This window comes from Dermacentor albipictus, chromosome 2 (genome assembly GCF_038994185.2).
Source record: "Dermacentor albipictus isolate Rhodes 1998 colony chromosome 2, USDA_Dalb.pri_finalv2, whole genome shotgun sequence".
Taxonomy (NCBI): Eukaryota; Metazoa; Arthropoda; class Arachnida; order Ixodida; family Ixodidae; genus Dermacentor; species Dermacentor albipictus.
In genome coordinates this window covers 113,472,786-113,492,419 of record NC_091822.1, presented here as the reverse complement: position 1 = coordinate 113,492,419, position 19,634 = coordinate 113,472,786, and the positions used below count along the sequence as shown (strand labels likewise).

General features: G+C 46.5%; 1 long non-coding RNA gene across 1 annotated transcript; it reads left to right on the top strand.

Moving 5' to 3' along the window:
- Positions 1–1,631: 1,631 nt before the first annotated feature.
- Positions 1,632–13,238, top strand: LOC139055521 (uncharacterized). Its single transcript, XR_011511826.1, has 3 exons — positions 1,632–1,686; positions 11,666–11,973; positions 13,118–13,238. It is a non-coding gene; the product is annotated as an uncharacterized lncRNA (long non-coding RNA).
- Positions 13,239–19,634: the final 6,396 nt, after the last annotated feature.

Sequence of the window (19,634 nt, the reverse complement as noted above, 5' to 3'; positions counted from 1 at the left end):
CACTGCGACAAGTTGTCGACGCTTTCCATGAGGCCCAACATTACTGTAACGTACTTCGGTAGTTTTCGGACACGCCACACTCGCCGCACCCGACTTTGTGACACAGTTAGCAAAAGGCAGCTCGGCCGTTGCGACAGTTACTTTAGAGTGCACTGAGTCTTAGTGAGACAAGCTTGCTACGCTTACTGTGGCCCTACAACATACACCTTGTTTCAGTATTCACGCTTGTCGAAAACGCGACGAGCGATTGCCACGCGTGGCAACACGGCCGTGTGTTGCTTGCACCGGCAGAACGCTCAAAAAATAACTCCGAGGAGCTGAAAATCTATGAGCTGCAAAATTCTGTTTTCTGAACGACTGAAAACAGGCTATACACCCCCGCATTTGCCATTACTGCGAGCAGAAGGCATTCTGCGAGCCTCCAGCATGGCCTGTCCTGTGGTCACATCTGTGTATGCAGCGTATGCCATCACATTGGCTGAGGCTAAGTTGTTTTGGAAACGCGCAGTCGCCCCGGTATTTGTACTCTTAACGGGCAGGAAATAATTATTGGGAATGAGGAATGCTTAGAAATTAGGTGTATTCATATTTTATGGTATTGCTTGGGATTAGTCGGGTATTTTCTACGCCATGTGTACGTAGAGGCGAATTGCTTTGTTGACGCCGCCCATTCACGACTTTCGCACGCTTCGCCTCTACACGCAATATACCTATAAGGTCTAAACACCAAAATAACACATACTTGTAACTTTTTCAGCTGGTGCCATCCGATGGAGCTTCGCACGGGAACTACTGCGGCTTACTTGGTGCCACAAAGTTGGATGAATTCACAAAAAGCGCGAAACGAGCATTTATACAGAGCAAAGTGAACATTTCTTCATTTAAAAGGCGTCTTGCGTCTACTTTATGAAATTGCACGTGACGCAGATTTGATGTAGGCTTGTAAAGATCGTTCGAAGCCATTGTTACTAAATAATAAAACGATTCCAACACACTAAGACTGCTCGTGGTTAAGCAGGAAAAGCAAAAAAGAATGCCGCACCTATTAGGGCAACTGGTGTAACGCCTTAGCCAGTCATCAAAACGCGCGCGCCAAACACCGAAACCGGAAGGTGTTAATCCCATCCGCTTGCTGCGCTACAGTCAAGTCGGCCACTGGGCTCTTCGGGAGTGTCCACTCTTTTTGAATATATTTCTCTATGCTCTTAGCCTCTAGTTGTACGGTATTGCTCGCGGCACTCTCCTCACGGGGAAAAAAGATTCCTTCAGCGATTGAAGGGAAAAGTGCCCACATTCTTTAGTATCACACATACAGCGTACAGTACAGCATTCGTTTCAATAAACGACAAGCACAAAGCAAGCATCAAAACCACACAATTTATGATAAGGTGCTCCTGCTACAATGCGAGACACGTAGCGTTTCGCGCATACGTTTCCTGGTAAAGATTGCCGTTGCTCAAGCTGCCGCGGCGACGGCGGCGACGGCACTTAGCAATACGACCAGTGGCGGTTGCCAAGAATGTAGCAAATGTGGTCACGCAACCCATCGCGGTCTACCACTGTGACTACAAAGCGATTGTCGTCACCATTACACTAAAGCAATAAAGCATGGTATACCCACGTGAGCAGTTGTAATGGTGGTTTTCAACAGCTTCACTGGACACCCACTTTCGCAAGGCTCGTATGGTGAGTCAATTTTTGTTATATTTTACCGGGCTTCGTTTTAGGTGCGGAAATATAAGCCAAGCAGGGCACAATGAGTTGCAAAAAAAGATGCTATGTATGTTTTTCAGTTTTTCGAATACTAAATACTCAAAGCTGTACAAAATAGCGACACTGTCAGAGCTGTACATATCTAAGCTCGTTTGTAGCCTTTTCTAAACAAACTGGAAGTAATAACATATGGCCATCTCTCTGGCTAGCAACAAAGCCCAGCATACGACTATACTGTTGCACCTGCCTTACAGTGTAAGTCACCGAACATGAACCAGTACTGTCCTGATATTGTGGACTCTTAACATTTTGCGTCAAACTAATGTACAGTACCTCTAAAGCCAGTAAAAGATAGCGACTGCACTGAGATGGCCCTGAATTATTAAATAAGATAGCTTTTCTACAGCCATATTTGGTTTCGAATCTACTGTGCCGTGACGTCATGACACAGTAGATAGTCACGCGGAAGCAGTGCAATGCGAAGTTTTGACACTCGCTCCTCTTGCTAAGTCGTCTGCTATTCTGTTATATCGTGCCCCAAAATGAGAAGCGGTATAGTCGTAAAGGGGAAAATGTGAAAATGCCGCAATGCCCTGCTCCCACCTGACTACTGACTGCGTCATGAGGTACAGACACAGTCACCTCCTCAGAAACAAAACCAGAACTGGCTGTAGGGAAGCTTATATATTGAATTATGTGGGTCGCTTTGAGGCTTGCTGGTGTTTTTTTTTTCTAAGGTCAAGAGGCCTAGGACGTTCATTGAACACAAAAGGAATTTAAAGATACAAGCATCATGTCAATACTTAATACATTAAGAGTAGCTCGATCCGCCGTGGTTGCTTAGTGGCTTTGGTGTTGCGCTGATAAGCACGAGGTCACGGGATCGAATCCAGGCCTCGGCGGCCGCATTCGATGGGGGCGACATGCGAAAACACCCGCGTACTTAGAGTAATAGGTACGTTAAAGAACCCCAGGTGGTCTAAATTTCCGGAATACCCCACTACGGCGTACCTCATAATCAGATCGAGATTTCGGCATGTAAAACCCCATAATTTAAGGTTTAGCTCGGGGCTATCTCTGATCCTATTCAAACAACTAAATACCTTGAACTACTTTTATTAGACAAGTGCCCGACAGTCGCTCTGAGGCTTGCTGGTATTTATTTTTTAAGGCCAGGAGGTCTAGGACGTTTATTTAACGGCCACAAAAAATTAACAGACACAAGCTTAATTTCAGTATTTAATAGATGAAGGTTTAGCTCGGGGCCAAATCTGATCTATTAAATTACATGTAAAATGTAAAACTACATTTATTAGACAGGCGCAGGACCAATTTGAATTAAGTTTGTAGTATTTGAGCTAAATTGCTAAATTCTAGTGATTCCTGGAAGCATAATTCTAATTCAGCAATTGCAACATTTTTTAAATATATGAAGCGTGGCTTGCGAATCACAGCTATGCGCCGAAAACCGATATCGCAGTTACGTAAACTGCATCTATCAGAGCATCTAAAGTGGACAAGTGTTATTTTATAAACAAGAAGACGAACATCGAATCCAGCGCCATCGCCAGTTGTTTTCGAGTAGTAGATGCTCGAGCTAGGAGCCGGCGTACCGTATTCACAACACTATGTTCACTGATGAATCCCTTTTGGAAATAGAGTTTTTTGTAATTTTGGGAGGTGTGTGGTAAAGCCAGTCCGTGCATTCTCGGCCTCCGAATGCCCACACTACCGACTACCATGCCATGCGACAGAGGCCAGCAACCTCCATCGCCTCAAGCCGTCATCTACTCTTCTCGTGTTGCTACCTCCTAGTGCCTTTTCTGGTTTTTTCTTGCGCAGCGTGTTTTTTTTTCGTAAGCATTATTAACCATCCAGCCCAAAAACAAGATTGATTATGCCTTCATCGGCAGCGGTGTTTTTGCCAGCGGCAGCATCATATCATGCTGCCGCTGGCAAAATACACCGCTGCCGATCGGGTGACATCGACGTAGGTTATTTGTTCTCATCGCATGACTGGGTGAGTCTTGACAACAAATGGGAGGACGCAACAACACTAAACAACGTGACATTTTACTAGGGTAGAGGCTTCGGTGAGTTCGTTGGGGTTAATAACGGCAGTGTTTGGAGGTCGCGGTTAACCCAATAAATAATCGAAGCGGAGTGTATTAACACTCTAGGTGACACTCGAGGTGACGCTCGAGGTGACGCTCACATACGTGAGAGCGTCACCATGACAGAATCTGAGAAAATAAGGCATATTATGAAATAATTAGATGGCAATTCATCCCAGCTGCTGCTTCCAAGGTACACGAGCACAGCAGCTGATGTCATCGATTTGTCCCAAAGCTTGGACGAGTTCCGGAAACAGCGAAGTTTGAATCGCTGTCCATCTGCATCACACAAAAAACTTTCGGGCCCGACCACGACCCCCATTCACACTTCACTGCTTGTCGAAATCAAGGCGTTTCGGTACGAGAAAGTTGCGCGCCCACTATCACCCGTACAGCTTACACAAGCACCAAACTGTCGGCTTCAGCCAATGCTCTGGAACGTAACTGTACTGGTCAACAAAGCGCACCCCGGTAGTTTCATTAAAATATTCAGAAGCAGTCTTCAGGCATTGATCTCGACAGTTGAACTGCCCCCTCATTCTGACGTCCTGCGAAAGCTCCCGCCACTGCTATGCCTTGGTCGGGTTGGCGCACATCGGACAACTGTCCAATATGCTATGCATATGGCATTTCTCGACACATCACTCGCTTTTCTCGCCGTCGCGGACCACGGCCTGCTGATTTTCAACGGACGACACCCTACGTCCTACAAACATGCTGCTACGCTCCTGAGCAACCGAGTTCCTTCAAGAGAGATCCTCCTCCGGCATTCACCACGCCACTGCTCGACGTCTCCGCGTCATTGCTCCTTCTCTCCTACGCGTCGCCTCCCACTAACACGAGATGAGGAAAACTAAACACCACAGTTCCTAAGATGAGAACTGCGTTTCCATCGAACTGTGCAAGTCCTCGTTCTTCTCCTGCTAATTTGAAAGTGTTCGTTGACGGCGCCGCTAAGCTTGCCCTTGTGGATCCTGACAAGCAGTTCCGGCGATGGACGCCACACATTACCACAACCTTAGAAAGGTGACGACGCCCCTTTCTGACCTATCTCATCGCATTGCCACCATGCAACGAATTCTGCCGCGAGCCATTTGTGCAGCTCGATTGTGGGTTTCAAGACGTCCTCTACACCGTCGACTTCGTCCTCCTTCATGTTCACATTAGATCATTCTGGAGTGGTACTTTCGAGCCAACAGCCAGTATTGATTGCGCACATGCCGAGGTCACATATGCTCCGTTCTGCCGAGCCCTATTAGAATGCACTGTCCCTATTGCGTCAAAGCTCATAACGACACTGACATTCCTCCTCACTCATGCGCCCTTGTGCCAGTCGCCGGTACCGCTTTCAGTGATGACACGGCCATCTTCACGCTATCTCACGTTCGTGTCTCTCGAAGAGTTCTCCCGCAGCCCTAAGTCGCATTCGTCGTCTTCGCCGACTCCAGCCTCACTCATCGTCTACAACTCATTTGCCTTCCCGCTTGCCCTGCTTCGCCACGGATGTCTCGGACACCGCCATCAATTTGCTACAAACTAGTACGCATTATTCTTCGTCCTGTGTCGAGGTCAGTGCCTTTGCCACGCTTTCCAGCCCTGGAATTTCTGAGAAAGCCTTTAGTCTTTTCATTGCTGACGATCTCACCTCTTAAAACTGAACTCAGCTTCTTAGTGGGCTGCATCACTTTCGTTCATCCTTCCATGTTGACCAGCCTTCTTCAAGACACATCCACAGGGAAGCAACACATCGATCCTGGCATCCACCACCCACTGCGCCAAAACAATATCACGTATATGGTCTGGAGCATCGAGTCATTATTGAGCAGATCAACGAGATGTTTGCTCAAAGCATTATTCGCGCTTGCTCTCACGCCAACCCACAGTGAGCTCTAACTGAAGTTTTCAATGACTATGAGCGCCTACCCATGAGCTATTACTGGCATGACATCTACAACTTCATTAAGAGGTCTGTTCGCTCATGCGCTGGGTGTCAATGTTCCTGATTTGTACCTAGACGTTCACCCGACCCCTTACAGCCGTTTCCTAGCCCTGCCGGACTTTTGCATGGTATCGGCGTCAATCTCTACGGGCCAGTTCTCATCACCTCAATCAGCTGTCAATACATTGTCGTCACAATAGATAGCCTACCTCGGTATGCTGAAACCACCACTCTGCCAACAGTCAGAGCACGTGATGTCACGTCCTTTATTTTTCGCCATTTCGTTCACCGTCATGGCTCACCTCGAGCAATCTTGAGCTATAGATGCGACACCTTCTGCCTTGAGCACTCCGCGCCAAGTGCGATGTCGTTCACCGGACCAGGTCCGCCTAAAGCCCTCAGAATAACGCGTTCTGAGCGTCTTATTTTGCCCTCGGGGACACGATATCCATGTACACCGCATCCGATCATACCAGCTGGCACCGACTTCTTCCGTTTTGTTACATATACCTGTAGTAATGCCACGCAAGCTAATAGTGGTTTTACATCACTCTTTCTGTTCTATGGCCACGACCCGTCACACACCATCGACACCGTCTTGCATTACCGACCTGGCCTATCCGAGTGTAACCCAATGTCCAACGCCGCCGGTCAAGCATAGGATATGCGGGCAACTAGCCCGCCACATATCGTCATGAGAACAACAGCTTCAGAAGAGCAGTCAGGTCGCGCACCCCCCAATCCAACTTTTCTCCCTGGTGCCTGTCATGTCCCCAGGCGTGCTCAAACACGACATCAAATTCAAACTCGCAGTCTGTTGAGTCCCAAGCAATACTACTGGGCTTGTCACTGATACTGATTCTCAAGTATAACTGACATTACCATGTTCTCGTAGTGCACTTCTGCAGTCACTGGCGAAATTGAGCAACCGATGCCTTCTTCCGACATGCGACGCCGCGGACGCCAGCTTGTTCACATTCAACACCTCAAGCACTGTTATTACCCACTTGTTTCGCTTTCTGCTCAAGTCGCCAGGCAGGCGCCTCACAGGTCACGCGAGGCCGGTTGTAAGAAAAACATACGGGCATTCGTCCCTGCACCACTTCCTTTAATTCACGAGAACTATATGGTTGAGCTTGGAGCCTGTCCCGCCTATTCGTAGAGCTCCGTACACCAGTGATTCCTTTTGGCCGAAAACCTTTGAGTTGAACGCTGGGGTTTTATCTGCAAAAACCACAATTTGATTATGAGACACATTGTAGTGAGAGACTCCACAATAATTTTGACCACCAGGGGATCTTTAATGTGTCGCCAATGCATGGGAGACGGGTATTTTTGCATTTCGCATCTATCGAAGTGCGGCTGCCGTGGTCGCGATTTGATTCTGCGACCTCGTGCTTAGTAGCACAGCACCACCGCTAAGCCACCGAAGCGGGCGATAAACTTCTTTATGATGTATTATGTTAAAGGTTGCGTGAAGTTGATGCAAGGTTTACTTATGTTTATTCAAAAGTTCTACTCACAAGGTATTGGTGCATTGCAGAGCGGTGCATAACACCTCATTTTCATCTGCTATGGATGTATTGTTAGCTGCAGTTTACAAAATTGATATCGTTTTTTGTTGCTGAGATGAAGAATTCTAAACGTGATCCTCCAGCGTTTAAGATTATTGCGAATTTTTGTTTTAAGTTGACGGCCCGAATAAAGAAATCGACGCCTAAGGTCACTAGATTCTAACCTTTTCTTGGAAATGTAACAAAACTCATCAAAATCTGAGCAGCGGTTGCCCGTAAAAACATTTTTTTTTCATGTTCATGTATTCAGATAGCAGCTTTCTGGCTAAAGCTTCCTCTCGGGAGTGACGCACAATAAACTCAAACATGAAATTCGATCGTGAAGACCCCTTTTTTCTACCCAATCCGCTTCTTCCAGTACTATTGATTACATTTCTTCAGTAGAGTAGGAAAATGTTGCAGCAAAGTAGTTGCGACCTGGGGGCAAAGCTTCACTATGTCAGTTTCTTCGCAATAGGTGTAGTTCCTCATTTAGCCTTTCTGTAACTACGATGATTTTTTAACCAGAAGAGGTCGCACTTGTTCAAAAGATCACGCACCTTTTCCATAGTGAAAAACAGATTCTCAGGCTGCCATCATTCAATGTATAAATGATGCCATCATTCCTCTCACGGGAAAGCATGGGGACTACCTAGATAAGAACTCAAGGCAACCAGTGTGCTCACGAAGTATTGTAGTTAATGAAACGTTGTGCTGAAGGTTGAAACCATGTAGAATGTGATCAATGTTTACACCATCAGTGTCAGGAACGAGTTCAGGTGCGTGGTCCCATTCTCTCTTTCCTTTTTTTCTTATGCTTTATGCTTCTTATTCTTATCTGTGGCACAACTATTCGCGTCATACCCGATACTGTAACAATGTGGAGCGTTTTTGAACTTTGGTACTTCACTATAGCCGTCTTCATCAATCTATCAGGGAAAAATACATGGATGCCATTATGTGAGCATGCGGGGCCGGCCTTTCTCTTTACTATAGCGGCGTTGTCACTCTTGGGTAGTGAGTCCTATCGTGGTTAATAGTTACACTCAGTTATGTGCGGAGTAGTACAAGATAGAGTGAGCACCAACTTGCCCAATTTCTCGCCATATTTGGCGATGATCGTTTAGTTGACTGCATGCGGATTGATTATACCGAGGTTCAACTGCAACTCAATTTGTTAGACGACCGGCCCAGAATATGCCTTGTTCGTTTGGCTTAAATTCTCATGCCAGCAGTGGACCTTCAGGATGCTATGCGCTCCGTAGGGACGGATAAAAGTAGCATGGGATATATGGAAGGATGGGTATATTGATATATGGATATATATGCATGGAAGCGCTTGCCAAACAAGCACACGTACTTGTAGCACGCTTTGTACATACACTCGACACCAGTATAAAAGGAAACAGCACGATCATTTTTAAGTTCCAGGGATGGCTAATGACGTGTACATTCAAACTGTCTGTCTGTCTGTCTGTCTGTCTGTCTGTCTGTCTGTCTGTCTGTCTGTCTGTCTGTCTGTCTGTCTGTATGCATGCATGCATGCATGCATGCATGCATGTATGTATGTATGTATGTATGTATGTATGTATGTATGTATGTATGTATGTATGTATGTATGTTTTTTGTTTGTTTGCTTGCTTGCTTGCTTGCTTGCCTGCTTCCTCGCTTGCTACATGCAATATATTACGGCTGTATGAATGCGTTCTTATGCTCGTAATTGCGTACCATGTGGTCTTCACACCGAATATAACGTCCTGTGAAGGAGCCTGTTCGGAAACTGATATTTGGTCAATATATCCTTTTCTTTCTCAAGTTTCATAGTTACGCCTAATATTTTTGTATCTTTCACGATGAGCATCCTCCGGATAACCCGAGTGAAAAGAAAACCAACTGACCACGCTTGATGAGCGAAGACGCGCGGAGCATTAAAGAGACGACGCGTCCGACGACTGCGTAATCGTCGTCTATCACGATGACGACTGCACAGCCAAAAAGTCTTGCCAGAACGATGGGCCGGTGAACACTACTACGCAGAAGCAGAGCGCACCGGCAAGAAAATAATCGCTGTGAATCCAGTTAATGTGCACGGATACTTTCCTTTATCCGCACTCTTACCCGCACACTGCTGCTCTGCGCTTCTTTTACGTCATCAAGGGACAACACGCTCAAATCGCTGTCCTAATTCAGTGACAACGGAGTATGAGGTCACCGTGAGCTTGTCGCCGAATTCAGGAAAACTAAGGTCGTTTTGTCGATGACAACAATAACGACCACGCACCTGGCGAGTTCGCGGGTCAATGACCGGCGAGAGAAATGAGACCCCCAAACCGTTGAAGAAGAGATCCCAGAGCACAAGGTCATTGCTTTACGCAATGTCCAAGCGTCGTCATAGACGAGAGTGATTTCTCGGGCTACACTCTCCTTGCATACGTCTTCTTCTTTTTTTTACCTATATTATCAAAAGGTCATGAGATCAATTGGGTTCTTGCTACGATGCGCGTAGCAACAACTTGAGTATCCAAGCAGCCATTATTGCTGCTTCCGTAACAGTTGCTATACGTTCCATCAGAGAGAAGAGAAAACGCTGCGCCGCGCTTGCTGAAACTGTTTCCCGCTGTGAAAAAAAAAAGAAAAAGTCATCAGGCATGATAAACGGCGGTGTTTTACCAAGTATAGACTTTTCCCAACTTAGTGCAGTTTGCTTGCCGTCACTGGGGGAAAATTCTTCCAATGGTTCTGTCCTGCAAAAAAAGGAAAATATATGGAAAAAACAAAAAAGCTGTCGGTGCAGGCACTCGTTTAACAGTGACGCAAGTTCACCGAAGACTACGCAAGAACGGTGAAGGAAACAAAAGTACGCGCAACACCGTCACCACGGCGTGCGTCGGTGGGTGGTGTGACGTCACGACACCGAACTGGACAAGCCGTGTCACGGCGACAAGAAGATGGAGCTGACAAAAATGAGGGCTAGTATCGCCCGCCGGCCATTGACCAGGCGATGGAGATATAATAGCGGGTAAGTGGGAAGTTCAAGGGAAAACAATAGATGGTTTTATCTCGCAAGCGGAAATCTAAAAACAAACACGCTACAGGATAGGACTCACCGTTCTCTTTAGCATGCCCTTATTACTATATTTTTCAGCTTAGTCACTCCGTGTGTACAAAGCGGAGAGGCTAACGCGTTTGAATTACAGTCGTGACAGTGAAGACGCGCGCAAATACCGCCGCGCATGCTGAATTGCGGGCTCTCTCTCGCGGGGAATTGCCAAGATCTCTCACGGGCGTTGCGACATTCGCAAGCTCCGCACAGAGTTTCGCTAAAGATGCGAAGCATACTGACAGACGCCTGCGAGATCTTAATTTCCCGCTGATGTAAGCGGATAACCAAAACAAAAATGAAACAAACACATTATGATCGTGGCGACCGTACGCTGCGAATATAAAACTGCACTGAACCTCACTCTCTACGCATCAGTTCCTCCGGGCACTTGTCAGCTGAGAGACCCTCGACCATGATCGCCGTGAGTGTAGCCTACCCTCTACTTTGCAGGCAACCTCGTGCTTTTATGTTTTGAGTTTCTTAATATTCCTGCTAAAACTTCCGTTGAACAAGCTCTAATCATTTTTGTGTTGTTGTCACGGTTACACCATGTGTTCACTCTTACAAGCCTGTCTGAGGCACTTCATCCCTGTTTTAAAAAAGTTTATACCACAGTGTACTAGGGAACTAACCTTTCTTAAATTATACAATCCTCAAGTGCATATATAAAAGTCGGCTTGATGACGGCGTTCCACGAGTTGACTGGTAATGTGAAGCTTTAGGACATCCAATATTCTTTGTGATCGTAACTCTTGGTGAGATTACCAACGTAAGACTACTTAGAGTAAGGAGCATGTCAGAGAACTCCATAGGTAAGCAAAATTAATTCGAAGCCCTCCACTACGGCATCCCTAACAGCCAGTGTTGCATTGAGACGTTAAACAAAATCAATCAATAAATCAAACAATCACTCCATTGATCTCAACGAACTATTAGGCTACGTTCCCTGAGCGAACAAATATCCACAAGTGTAAATAACGATTAGGCTATTTTCACTGCTGGGTTCTTACATTTACTTCGCCCCTTCGTGCCTAGTCTCAACCTGTGAATTCGTTTCTTCAAAGATCCAACTGCTTCCTACCTTAGCAGTTCACATACTTAGATACTTACATACTTATATATACTTATCTTATATCTAAGTATGTATCTATATACATACTTAGATATACTTACATACTTAGATACTTACATACTTACAGTACCACATACTTGAGAAGCCCCTGGGCCACTCTATTCATCGCAGGTTTTGTGCCTCTTCGCCGCTCTGATGGGCAACGGCCTGGCTTCGCATTTCCACACACACGGTCTCCCTTCACCCGGCTTCTCCGTGCACGGAGCTCCTTTTGCTGCTAATCCCGGTGGTGTGCCCTGGACTCCCACCATCCACAACGTGCCCACCCCTTTCGGCCTCTACTACACCGGGATCAGCTACAGGCACAGGTGGGAAGCTCAACCGCCGCGCGTGCACAACGCGTGGGGTCTCTCTCCGTACGGTCTCAACTACGGCTACGGGCTACAGACCTTCGGCTATCCGAACCTGTGGAAGTAATGGTGAGTTATCATGATTATTGATTGCTCAATAGCCAAATCAGTATCATCAAATCATCGAATATCGCGACTGCGCACTCATCAAAACGCAGATCTGCGACGCGCAGTTTTCCTGGCGAACAATAGAATGGTCCCTGAAAGCTTGCCATCAGAAAAATTTGGGAACTAGTAGCCTATAACTTTAAAAGAACCACTCGGGCGCAAAGTGAATCAGGAGTTCTTTATAGATTATGGTACACTGTAATAATGCTAACACCCTTAAGGGTGTTTTCTTGTCGAACTCGTAACACCCTCAAACTTAGGGCCGTACAAAAATTTATAGAGGCCGACAACGGAGCTCTAACTAGACGTGCGATGATAAAAGTTGCAGTTGAAAACTATGTAATCATTCTGACAGCCTTGGGCGCACAGAAATATCCGACAAGATAATTCCACAGAAAAAGATAAGAAACTCTCCTGATGTGGTCAGCCGCTCGGACTATTCACGAAGCGCGAAAACAAATAGCATCGACATAGACTGGTTAAGTTATCCTGACACTTCATTGTATGCAGTATCTCGATTAATGCCATCCTAACGGAAGCACCCGAATGTTTCTCTCGTTTGAAACACCGCAGTGGGCTGGTAAGGAGCAACCAAACGCCATTGTATTTTTGTGTGCTGCTTTCAGGTGTTTTAATTGTGAAAGTAACTTTCTTTTTTAGGATGTGCGCAAGTGTTATTGGACGTTGTTTGACTTCGAAATCATTCCAAAAATTCATTAAAAATAATTCACGAAACTACAGTAAGTATGTGCGTATTTCATGGCATTTAAACGCAAACACAAGCGCACGCAGCGTGAGAGGGGGAGACAACATTAAAACAAAGCGACTTGTCCTCTTGGCAACAAATGGTTTTCTAGACAGCGTTTATATGGCTCACTATCCACCACCTTTCATTTGGGAGGGAAAAAATCGGGGGAGTTGAGTATGTTGATGGCCATAGCAACCCCAGTTAGTGGGTTGAAGTTATTGCCACAATGAAGGAATGTACGCGTATTATTTGACGTGCCAATCGCAGCCTTTCAACAAGCCAACAGCCACGGCTGCCATTTAAAAGAAATATGTTGTGTGAATGTGTTAGCCAGCATACCTTCTTCTTTTTCCGCAGTAACAAGATATGCTGAAGAACCTACGGAAACCCAACAACCCTTTGCCAAATGACGACCGGTATGGGACAGTGTGACCAAGAAGTGCAGTGCTCGTCGTTTTTGACCCTGTTGGTGACAACATGGTTGAGTTACAAATAAAAATGCGGATTCTCTAATTTATTGGCTTGTTTCACGTTTTATTAAGCATCCATTTACTGGTAGCGAACACAATATTTCTGCTGCACAAATTCGACGCATGATAAAGCGCTTGCCTCCCGCTTGGCATTGTCAGCACGGACATCGCGGACATAATTACTCCCTATAGTGTTCGAAGTATGGAATGCCTTTTGCACGTGATAATGACACTGTAGCTGTGAAGTTCAAGTGTTCTCATAGAGACACTGACTTGCGGACATTGAGTACTTAGTGCGCTTCAGGGGGAAGAGCCCACATCCCGCATAGGGCAAAGCACTAGCGCAGACTATAAGTAGAACGAAAATTATAAAAGCTCGCGTTGGGCGTCCATTACGCACGCAGGGATGTGGCCAAGTCTCGCAACACCTCGAACCAACGCGAGCTCAGATTTGGAGGTGGTAACCCTCCGGTAAAACGGCACAAAGTGTCAATTCATAATTCTCGGCTTTGTCTGAAGCTCCTCGTCAATGCCATTGGTTACAAGTTTTCCACATTATCCATTCTTCGTAAAGAAAAGCTCCCCGGACAAGATCACCTAGTGCTTGCCGTATGACCCTACGATTACTTCTACGTATTCGCTGATTCGAGCTTTTTTTTAAATAAAAACAATTTAATCATCTTGTTGCTCTTGTGTGTCAGAATTGAGGTAAGCGAACGGAGATTTTGTGGCTTACGACCTCTTTCAGGATGTATTGGCGTAATTTAAGTACACCACGGTTGCAATTTATTCTGCCAAAATTACGCAGGATCAACTTAGTGGCCGCACTGACAGTCACCTCTGTTACAAACGATTGACAAGAGATAGCATGTACCACACATCTAGATTGAGTTAACGGAGAGGTATGCGACAGCTTTGTGCTTCGACTTTTTCACTGACCTTCAGAGACAGCCTGTGCTCGACTCAGAAGCGGTGGCCGTCGAGCTCTCGCGGTGGGAAATCGTCATAGACAAAATTACACGTTGCCGCTAACCGAAGGGCATCAATGATGCGTGTCGCGTCATTACTGACCTTTAATGCCTAATGCTTTCCGCATTCACAGTGTAGACGGCGAAGATGGGATCGAGTCACGGATTTCCCTGTATTCTTCCTCCGTTAAGCGCTCGTGACACGCAGCCAGCCTCTCCTCTCTCTCTCTCTTTCTCTCTCTGTCTGTCCGTCTGTCTCTGTTTCTGTCCGTCTCTCTCTCTGTCTGTCCATCCACCTGTCTGCCCGTCTGTCTTTCTTTTTAAGTCTGAAGAGGCCATAATGTTTGTTCCATAATGGTTCAGCGAAACTTGCACAGATCAGTGCGTACGCGTGGAAGAATCACCAGAATATAGTAAGGAGCGACATAGGTGAAGTGCAGTATATTACCTATGGATACAAAATTAAAACTCAAAACGAAAAAAATCTTATTCGGGCTTTACAAGCTCTGGTTATTCTCTTTGACAGCCAGAAGTAGGCTCGAAAACTTTGATCAAGTTCATAAAGGAGATGAATCGAACTAACGACATTTGCTTAGTAAAACACTGCAAAGTATTTATGCAGAAGCTTCGGTTTTGTTGTGAAATATTTATAGAGGAATTTTAAAAGATAACAGCGGTGCTGTCTCGAGAAACCACAAAATTTAAGGATTACGTGGGAGATAACTGTTTTGTCATTGTATTTCAAAAACATTACAATCAGTGTATACTCAATACCACGCGGGAATATACAACCCTGCAGAATGCTTGAGCGCCAGTATAGAAAACGCATTGAACCAGATGGGCATTGCAGGATTAATGGGAAGAATTAGAACTTGAGACTGACTCCAACCAAATAACTGAATTTTATTAGCCCGACGTTTCGGAGCCCATTCGGCTACTTCTTCAGGGGGTTGTTCTTCGGGGGGTGGCGGTGTGCCGCTTTTAAAGCATCTTTTTTGAAGAAAGGAGGGGGGGAACACGGGAGGTGGGGAGACACTTCATAGACGGAGAGGTGGGGGGGAACAAAAGGAAAGGGGGTGTGTGTTGTTGAGCGCTTCCATGGTGCTGGGATGACCGGTGCTGGGGGGAGTGCTCGCGAGGGTGCCCTTGATGGGAGGCGGGGGGGGGGGGAGGTTACAGGGTCGCGCCGACGTTCTGTGTTGGTGAAACAAGCGGGAGTCTATCTGGCTGTGCGTCCTTTTCTTCTTTTCGTCAGGTCGCCAAGGCCATGGACATACACCGAGGGTAGGTTGCCCTTCACGCGGTTTATGTTATTCCCCGTATTCTGAATGTGCCATGACTCCAGTAGCAATCTCTTTTGCCAGTTCGTTTCTGTTTGAAGGATTTCAGTTTCCTCGAAAGCAATTTTGTGGTCGGCGTCTTCAGAGTGTTCAGCGACGGCGCTGCGAATACGGTTGAATGTCCTGACGTCGTTCTCGTGCTGTCTGATCCTTTCTTTTAGATTTTTGGTTTCCCCGATGTACGACGCCGGACAGTCGGCACAACTGATTTTGTAGACGACGCCTTGAGCTTTTTCTTTAGGTGGACGATCTTTTGGTTTAGGGAGGAGGATATTGAAAGTGTTTATTGGTTTGTGGGCCACTTTGAGGCCTTCTTTTTTTAATATTCGGCTGAGCGCTTCGCTGGTACCTCTGATGTACGGGATGGACACTCGCTTCTGGGGTTGGGGAGAAGTCGACGGCTGAAGGTCCCGCATTTTGCTTCTTCTTTTTTGTTGTCTGGTTGTTTTTCGAATGAAGTCATCTGTGTAGCCATTCCTCTTAAGTTCGTTGAGAACCGTTCTCTTTTCTTTCTTTAGATCCGATTCCGATGAGGAATGAGTTTCGGCTCGTTTGAATAAAGAATTTACAACAGATGCCTTGTGGTTTGCCGGATGGTCGGATTGGAAATGAAGATAGCGGCTTGTGTGGGTTGGTTTTCGGTAGACTGAAAATTTTAAAATGTCGTCTTTTCGTGTAACTTGTACATCTAAGAATGGGAGTGATCCGTTCTATTCGCGCTCATATGTGAACTGTATATCCGGGTCTATGGAGTTTAAGTGTTTCTGCAAGTTTTCGACTTGGCTCGTCTTCACGATGCAAAAACAATCATCCACGTACCTGAGGAAGACTTTTGGTTTCGGGGAAAAAGTATTTAAAGCTCTCTCCTCGATGCTCTCCATAGTCAAGTTAGCCATGGCAACGGAAATTGAGGCCCCCATAGGAGTTCCTTTAACCTGTTTGTAGTAGCTGCCTCGGAAGGTGAAATAGGTATTGGACAGGCACAGTTCGAGAAGGCGGCAGATCTCGTCTACACTCAAAGGGGTTCTCTCACTGAGCATATCGTCACGTTCCAGTGCATCTCTAGTTGCGGAAACAGCCAACTTAATGGGTACTCTTGTGAACAGAGAGATTACATCAAAAGAGACCAGACATTCATCATCTTCGATACGGACTTTTGATGTGAGTTTGATGAAATTCTCGGAGTCGCGCACGTGCGATGCTGTCCTTTCGGTGAGTGGTGATATGATCTGATGCAAGTAAGTGGATAGTGATCGTAGTGGGGAACACGAAAAGTCTACGATTGGTCGTAAGGGGATTCCGGGTTTATGGAGTTTTGGCAAGCCGTAGAAAGCTGGGGCGGATCCGTTCCTACAGATTAATTTTAGGTAGAGATTTCGAGAATTTGGGTGGTTGCGGAATATTTCAATCAGCATCTTGTTCAGCACCGACTGGGTTCTCGTAGTGGGGTCCTTCTTTAGTCTCTCGTAATCTTGGCTGTCAAGTAGGGCGGACGCCTTATCCTCGTAGTCCTTTATGTTCAAAACAACGGTTGAGTTCCCCTTGTCCGCCGGTAGGATCACTATGTTGTTATCTTCTTTCAGCGTTCTCACTGCTTTTATTTCGTCGGAAGTTAAGTTGCGTTCTCTTCTGCGGTTGTTATTGGACCTTATTAAGCCGATTGCTTTCAGTCTGACCTGTTCCCGCACTTTAGGGTCTAGTTGCTGGATGCCGCTCTCAAGGGCGGCGATCATCTTGGGGAGGGGTGGGTTATCTGTCGTAACATTGAATTTTTGACCTTTTGCGAGGATTGAAGTTTCTTCGCTTGTGAGCTTCCTCGATGATAAATTGATTACTGTGTGCTTGTTTAACACTCCTGTTTTCTCGTTTTCGTTGATTAGGGAAGATAATTTCTTCTTCTGCGTTTGAATGTGTTTCATTTCCTCTGAGGACGCTACGGCCTTTGCAAACGATTCCATTGATGAAAACAGATGGGGTACCTGGTGTTCAAGTTGTCTTCTGGCTAAGAACGCGTCGACTTCTTTCTTCCGGATCACCATGTGGCACTCATGTATCCGTGCTGTCACCAATCTTTGCTGGACCTTGTTGATGATGTCCCGGCCTTCTGGTGTGTTGATTGGTTGGCGTAGCTGGAGACTTCGTGGCACGACGTTTTTGTCCTTGCATTTCCGGGTGAAGTCTAGGTGTGTCTTGAAGGTAGATATTCCTTTCACTGCTTTTATATAGTTCTTTGCAAGTTGCACTGCCTCTAGCCCGAAGTCTGCACGTAAAGACTTGAAGCTAAACATTTCGACAGAATTGCCTGTCTGGTTGGGAAATTGATTAGAACTTGAGACTGACTCCAACCAAATAACTGAATTTTATTAGCCCGACGTTTCGGAGCCCATTCGGCTCCTTCTTCAGGGGGTTGTTCTTCGGGGGGTGGCGGTGTGCCGCTTTTAAAGCATCTTTTTTGAAGAAAGGAGGGGGGGAACACGGGAGGTGGGGAGACACTTCACAGACGGAGAGGTGGGGGGAACAAAAGGAAAGGGGGTGTGTGTTGTTGAGCGCTTCCATGGTGCTAGGATGACCGGTGCTGGGGGGAGTGCTCGCGAGGGTGCCCTTGATGGGAGGCGGGGGGGGGGGGAGGTTACAGGGTCGCGTCGACGTTCTGTGTTGGTGAAACAAGCGGGAGTCTATCTGGCTGTGCGTCCTTTTCTTCTTTTCGTCAGGTCGCCAAGGCCATGGACATACACCGAGGGTACGTTGCCCTTCACGCGGTTTATGTTATTCCCCGTATTCTGAATGTGCCATGACTCCAGTAGTAATCTCTTTTGCCAGTTCGTTTCTGTTTGAAGGATTTCAGTTTCCTCGAAAGCAATTTTGTGGTCGGCGTCTTCAGAGTGTTCAGCGACGGCGCTGCGAATACGGTTGAATGTCCTGACGTCGTTCTCGTGCTGTCTGATCCTTTCTTTTAGATTTTTGGTTTCCCCGATGTACGACGCCGGACAGTCGGCACAACTGATTTTGTAGACGACGCCTTGAGCTTTTTCTTCCTCGTCCACCTAAAGAAAAAGCTCAAGGCGTCGTCTATAAAATCAGTTGTGCCGACTGTCCGGCGCCGTACATCGGGGAAACCAAAAATCTAAAAGAAAGGATCAGACACCACGAGAACGACGTCAGGACATTCAACCGTATTCGCAGCGCCGTCGCTGAACACTCTGAAGACGCCGACCACAAAATTGCTTTCGAGGAAACTGAAATCCTTCAAACAGAAACGAACTGGCAAAAGAGATTACTACTGGAGTCATGGCACATTCAGAATACGGGGAATAACATAAACCGCGTGAAGGGCAACCTACCCTCGGTGTATGTCCATGGCCTTGGCGATCTGACGAAAAGAAGAAAAGGACGCACAGCCAGATAGACTCCCGCTTGTTTCACCAACACAGAACGTCGGCGCGACCCTGTAACCTCCCCCCCCCCGCCTCCCATCAAGGGCACCCTCGCGAGAACTCCCCCCAGCACCGGTCATCCCAGCACCATGGAAGCGCTCAACAACACACACCCCCTTTCCTTTTGTTCCCCCCCACCTCTCCGTCTGTGAAGTGTCTCCCCTCCTCCCGTGTTCCCCCCTCCTTTCTTCAAAAAAGATGCTTTAAAAGCGGCACACCGCCACCCCCCGAAGAACAACCCCCTGAAGAAGGAGCCGAATGGGCTCCGAAACGTCGGGCTAATAAAATTCAGTTATTTGGTTGGAGTCAGTCTCAAGTTCTAATCAATTTCCCAACCAGACAGGCAATTCTGTCGAAATGTTTAGCTTCAGGATTAATGGGAGACTCACCAGCGCCGCGAATTGTAAAGTCTTTCTTTTGTGCGAAATCCTTTGTTCTCCAAAGTTGAGTACGGATGCTGCGCTCGGGATTCGCAAAACAACCAACCCATTAATCATATTATTGTAAATGAAATTGTGTAATCTGGCACTTACCGTGATAAGCTAAATATTGGTCGTGTGGCATTATTTCATATAGGTGGAAAGTACAAAGAGTTGGGCAATTGCAGACCAAATGTTGGCGGACGCTTAACGTTCGCTTTTGAGAGGGGAACGCCCGATAGC